This window comes from Cibotium barometz, chromosome 54, assembly GCF_041138505.1.
Source record: "Cibotium barometz isolate CiBa-2024 chromosome 54, ASM4113850v1, whole genome shotgun sequence".
In the NCBI taxonomy this organism is placed as follows: domain Eukaryota; kingdom Viridiplantae; phylum Streptophyta; class Polypodiopsida; order Cyatheales; family Cibotiaceae; genus Cibotium; species Cibotium barometz.
The window spans coordinates 26,197,041-26,203,680 of NC_141099.1; positions in this window are offsets into that span (position 1 = coordinate 26,197,041).

The following is a 6,640-nucleotide window of genomic DNA, read 5'->3' on the forward strand; positions in this document are numbered from 1 at the left end:
AGAATATGAGATGAATAGATGTGATGCGAGTCAGATAGATGATTGGATAGATGTGACGTGAAAAGAAGTGATGAGAACATGAGATGAATAGATTTTATGAGATAAGATGTGAATCAGATAGATGATTGGATAGATGTGATGTGAATAGAAGTGATGAGAATATGAGATGAATAGATGTGATGAGATAAGATGTGAATCAGATAGATGATTGGATAGATGTGATGTGAATAGAAGTGATGAGAATATGAGATGAATAGATGTGATGAGATGTGATGGGAATCAGATAGATGATTGGATAGATGTGATGTGAATAGAAGTGATGAGAATATGAGATGAATAGAAGTGATGAGAATAGAAGTGATGAGAATATGAGATGAATAGATGTGATGCGAATCAGATAAATGTGAATGAATGGATGAGATGTGATGTCATGTCATGTGAATCAGAATGTAAATGAATGATATGAGATGTGAGTGAATGTATGTGATGATAATGGATGTGGATGTGTATGTGAAGAATGGATGTGAATGTGTATGCAAAGAATGGATGTGAATGAGTATATGAAAGAATGGATGTGGATGTATGTGAAAGAATGGATATAGATGTATATGTGAAAGAATGTGATGTGATGTAAAGAGATGAGATGTGACATGAATATATGTGGATGTGAAGTGATAGATATGAATGTATGGATAGATGCAAGCAGTCGTAACATGTGAACGATTGGATGGATGTGGATGAATGAGATGAGATGTGTATGAATGAGATATGATGTAGATAGAAGTGATGTGATATAATGGTGATGAGAATGAATGTGATGGATATAAATGAATGTGAATGTGATGGATATAAATGAATGTGAATGTGATGGATATGAATGAATGTGATGGATATGAATGAATGTGAATGTGATGGATATGAATGAATGTGATGGGATGGGATGTGAATCGAGATAGATGTGAATGAATGGGATGTGAGGTAAAATGAATGAGATGTCATGTGAGTGAATGTGATGTGGTCTGAATGGATGAAATGTGATTGAATGTGATGTGGTCTGAATGGATGAGATGTGCATGAATGTGATGTGATGAGATGTGGATATGGGTAGATGCGAGTGGATGAGATCTGATGAGGATAAATTGAGAGAAGATGTGATGAGATGAAAAATGATGTGATTGAATGAGAATAGGAATACTTATGAAATGGTTGTGGAATTAAATAATGTGGGTTGATGTGGAGCAATGTGGAAAGACAAGAGCTCGTTATAGAAAGTGTATTTTTAAACTATTTTTAAATGATTGTTTTATGTCAAGAATGCTGGAGAAGCATTTTGACTGTCTTGTGAATGAGGTCGTGGAGACCTAATTTGATAAAGTTGCAACAGCTAACGGCGGAGAGTCAATGGAGGATGTCTCGCGTAGCAAGGTTAGTCGAGGTCTTGACTAGCCTCGGTTCGATTAAAATGGTGAGCTTTCAGTACGGTGGATGAGGGACCAAGGAAGTGGCCTATGAATAAAGTGCTAGGTCACCTGCGAAGGATCCTAGAGGGTGCTAGGTCACCTGTGAAGGATCCTAGAGGGTGCTGACCATACGGTGCTCGGGCTTTGGGTCGCCGACGATACCCACGCGTACGTCATGGAAGATATTGGAACAAGGAGTAAGAGTTGTTTTTTGAATTCGGGCATGGATCTGGTTGATTGACCTTGCTGGTCCTCAACGGATGAGTCCATGGCCCTTTTATATGGATCCATTGGTTGATCTTGCTGATCTTCAACGGAGATTCCATTTTGATATGTAAATATATTACCGGTTACTATGAGATATGAACTATCGAAAAGGCCCCTGAGTGGACAGGTGTTGAGCGTTCTGGTTGTGCCAATGATGCCATAGGTACATCGATGAAGGAATGATTGGAAATAAGGATTTAACTGGAGATTTTGAGGATTATGATTAGTAACACAATGGTTTCATTAAATGATTGTTTTTAAAGATAGATGATTCTGTGAAAAAGGCAATTTCATATTGGGTGGTGTGTAAGTGGTTTGACTAGTTTTAAGGCAATTTCATATTGGGTGGTGTGTAAGTGGTTTGACTAGTTTTAAATTTGCATGAATATCCAGCTAGGGGGCCTGGGAACTCTTTTTCCTAGTACCCGAGACAAAACCTAACCAAAGTCCTAATTGGATCCCATCACTACAGTGGTTGGGCAGTTGGCTAACCCATGGGACTGGATGGGGTTGGCTAACCCATGGGACTGATGGATCCCTAAAATGAGACTCAATTCTGTTATGGTTCGATAGATGAAGTAAATCCCAGATAAAAATTGTTCTATAAAAAAGAATCAATGGCTGTGCCTCTCAATGAGGAAAAAAGCGTTGTGGTCTCTAGGATCCAAGTGTAATCTTTTCCTTGATCTGACTTTGATACTACAAGTTCAGTCAGATCAGTTCAGTTAGTTAAGGCTTTTGACTATGTTAGACAAAAATTTATCCTAGAGGAATTACCCATGCATTCTCTTCTAAGCATTCTTTTTCCAACAATTCATTGAGTGATAATAAAGAAAGCAACATTAGACAACAACAATGATCTTCTTAGTTAACATATCCATTGAAACTAGGAAAACATTCTCTTCTAAGCGTTCTTTTTCCAACAATTCATTGAGTGATAATATAGAAAGCAACATCAGACAACAATGATATTCTTAGCTAATAGTCCTTGTCAATATAAAAAAGATAAACATAAAGAATTCCGTGAGAGCAAGATTACTTGCTCACCGTTTCTCTTACTAGCCTTGCTTCAAGACACTTAAGGGCATTTACGAGGAAACTTAAGGGTATTTACGAGGAGAAAAGTAGCAATTCCTCATGTTGGAATCTTAATCTTTTAGACTACTTACCCAAATTAAAAGTGAGGTGCGATACTTCTATGATGCTAGTCATAATCATTGTATGTTTATCCAATAAGGAAGTAATCTTTCTAAGCCTAATTAGGTGCTAAGAATCTCAACTTTATGAACCAAAAGGGAAAAAATGCTTATATTTAATAAAATTAAAAGTATGGCCAACCTAGTTGTAGTTTGCCTGATGATTTGCTTCAGAAGAAGCGAATTCATTAGCATCGATGTGTACCTTCTCATTTCCACATTAGATGTCATGTGTTCTTCATTTCGGTAGTGTTTTGGTGCCATAGTAATACATTTTTTTGCGATGAATATAAAGAGAGTGAGGTGGGTGTGAAATGCTAGGGATTACTAGGAGGGAGAGAGAGAGAGAGAGAGAGAGAGAGAGAGAGAGAGAGAGGATTCTACGGTCGAACACATTTGGAAATGGAGTTCGCTGGGATGCTTGCTCAAAATCCTAAGGCTTCACTTGCGAGAAACTTCATGTTCACCTTTAAGACCCTTTATATGGGGGCAGGGCTTTGGGAGGGGGGTTTCCTTAGCCATGGGACTCTCAAGGGGGAGGGGAGGGGAATTTGGGTATGGATAGCCTTGGCTAGGGGAGGCTAAGTGGGTGGCCTTAAGTCTATTCGCACAAGGGGGGAAAAGAGTTGTAGAACATGTCCTAGAGCCAGAGGACTCTCAAGGGAAGGGGAAGGGAGGGGTTGGCTCTAAAAGAGAGGGGGGGTTATATAGGTGGGGGGAGGGGGTGCTTGTGCAAAGAGAGTGTGCTAGGAGGGGGTAAGTGCGTCCGGGTGGGGGCGCCATCTGGACAAGAAGGTGGATAGGTAGGTGCATTCGGGAGGGAGCATCACCTATCTCTAGGAGGGGTCTTGAGGGGGGGGGAGGTGGTGGTCACGGGGGGTACATGCACCACTTGTCTAGGGTGTAGGTGCGGGGGTGAGGGTGGTAGGGGGATATGTGCCCAGGGGGCGTTTTGTGGGGTGTTGGATGGGGTTGGGTGGGGTTGGGTGGGGTTCAACGAAGGCGCCTATGGATGCATTCATGCATATTTTGGCAAGAAATGAGCTACCAAGTGTTTGAGGGAAGCATTGGTAGGCATCGTATGTCATGCAGGTGAGGGTTATGGTGGGGTCCATCATGGTGTGCCCGAGGATGTTTGTTGGGCCACCGTGATTTTTTTAGTGAAATGTTTTAGGGATGCCTCACGATATCGTGGGTGGTTTCTATCAATTGTTTAGACGTCCAAAATGTTGCTAATTTTTGTCCAAAGCTGCCATAGTACAGAACTTTGCGGCTTGATTTAGGCCACTTTTGTTACATGTTTGAATTTAAAAAATAGCCCTACGGAGGGTAAATCCATGATTAAGATTTTAATTTTGAATTCAATTTTCCCATTTCCTAAGTAAAAGGTGCTTAATTTGCAATAGCCTCAAAATAGCAACTTCTTAGGAATAAAATAGGGATAAAATTAACAACTAAATGCAACCATAATGAACTACCTACACTAAGTAAAAGGTGCTTAATTTGTAATTGCCTCCAAATAGCAACTTCTTAGGAATAAAATAGGGATAAAATTAACAAGTAAATGCAACCATAATGAACTACCTAAACTAAGTAAAAGTTTCTTAATTTGTAATCGCCTCAAAATAGTAACTTCTTAACTATATTTGCAATGGCTAAGTGACATTGTGCTTAATGTGCTATATTTACAATGGGTATGTTACATCCTTCCCTCCTTAAAAATAATCAAGATGTTCTCATCTCAACATAAACTTTGGGTAGTATTTTAAGAGGGTAGATTCATCTTTCCAAGTTTTTGCTCTAATACCATGTGTAAGGCCCCCTTGCCCTAGCTGGACCGAGGGGATATTTTTGATAGGCAGCTAAGTCCTGTGTTTTTCGATTCACGACACCTCGATCTCTCAAAAATACGAGGATAGGAGGAAATGAAGGGACCTAACTCTATCTTGCAAAGGAAACATAGTCATTCTAAAAGGAATTTATTTCTCCAATCGAATAGCACTAAATAGTCATGATCAATGATGGAACAAGTCCCACACTTGGTTCATAGAAGCCAACGCATTTTTCCCCTTTCTTACAAGGCATGGCCATTGGCTCAGTCCCTAAAACGGAACTTGTTCAGGGCCCTACTTTTACTATGGATCATAATAAATAAATCTGCTCAAAACTTACTTGACTTATTGGGTCCACCTATCCATAGGATGGTACCGTCGATGGCATCCATCCACTGACTTTCCACCCACTCACCTAATTGAGTTTTGTTATCTAATTAGATCCTACCACACTATGAAACCCATAAAAAGAGGTTCCTTAATTAAAGAAGTTTCACAATGTTCCTTAAAATAGCCTTTAATCACAAACAATACTTATAGTAAAAGAGATCTTGAAACCAAGTCAGCAGATTAACCATATCCAGGCTTCAATATCCATGTCCATAGACATATACAAACCAAAACCAAACCATCGTTGAACTAGAATTCGTTCTTCTAGCCTCAACTAGCTAAGAAAACCCCACGTGCTTGTCAGCCAGTCTTTTGGCAAGGGCCAAGCTGGCTTGCCACTCCCTCAGGCGCACTGCCGCTTATACCAAACCCTCCATCTCCTTAGATGGAATGTCTAGTCATGAGGTGGGCTAATTCACCAAACTAGCTTGAGCCCAATGGGGTGGAAATCCAATTCCCAGTGGCATACAAGGGGATTACCATGGGGGATGAATCCCTGCCTTGCTATTGCCTCTGCCTCGCTACACAAGCAAGAGCAGGGTTAGCTAAGGGGGGGAGAAGATGTACCTACAGATTAGCAATGAAACTAGTAAACATATCCATTAAAACCAGGAAAACATTCTCTTTTATGCATTCTTTTTTTTTTCAACAATTCATTGAGTGATAATATAGAAAGCAACATCAGATAACAATGAGCTTCTTAGTTCACAGCCCTTGTCAATAGAAAAAGAGAATCATAAAGAATTTTGAGAGCAAGATTACTCCCTCACAATTTTTCTTACTAGCCTTACTTCAGGGCACTTAAGGGAATTTACGAGGAGAAAAGTAGTAACTCCCCATATTGGAATCTTAATCTTTTAGAGACTACTTACCCATCTTAAAAGTGAGGTGTGATACTTTTGCGGTGATGCTAGTTGTAATTGTTGTATGGTCAATAAGGAAGTAATCTTTCTAAGCCTAATTGGATGATGGGAATCTTAACTTTATGACCCAAAAGGGAGAAATTGTTTATATTTAAAAGAATTAAAAATATGGCCAACTTGGTTGTTGTTTACATGACGATTCACTTTGGAAGGAGCAAAGTCATTAGCATGGATGTGTGCCTCCTCATTTTTTCCTTGGATATCACACAATTCTTCATTTCGGCAACATGTCAGTGCCATATTAGTACCTTTATTTGCGGTGAATAGAAAGAGAGTGAGGGATTACTAGGAGAGAAAGACGATTCTAGTGGATCAAATGGATTTGGAAACGGATCTCGTTTGGGCCACCAAAAGATCGCTCAAAATCGTAAAGCTTTATTGGCGAGAACAAACCCTATGCTCACCTTTAAGTCTCTTCATATGGGGGAGAGGTTGTGGGAGGGGGGTGTCCTTAGCTAGAGGGCTCTCAAGGGGCGGGGAGGGGAGGGGACGGGGTTGTGGGTACGGGTAGCCTAAGAGGGTGGCCTTAACTCTATTCACACCTGTGGGGGGGGGGAGAGTTGTAGGATATG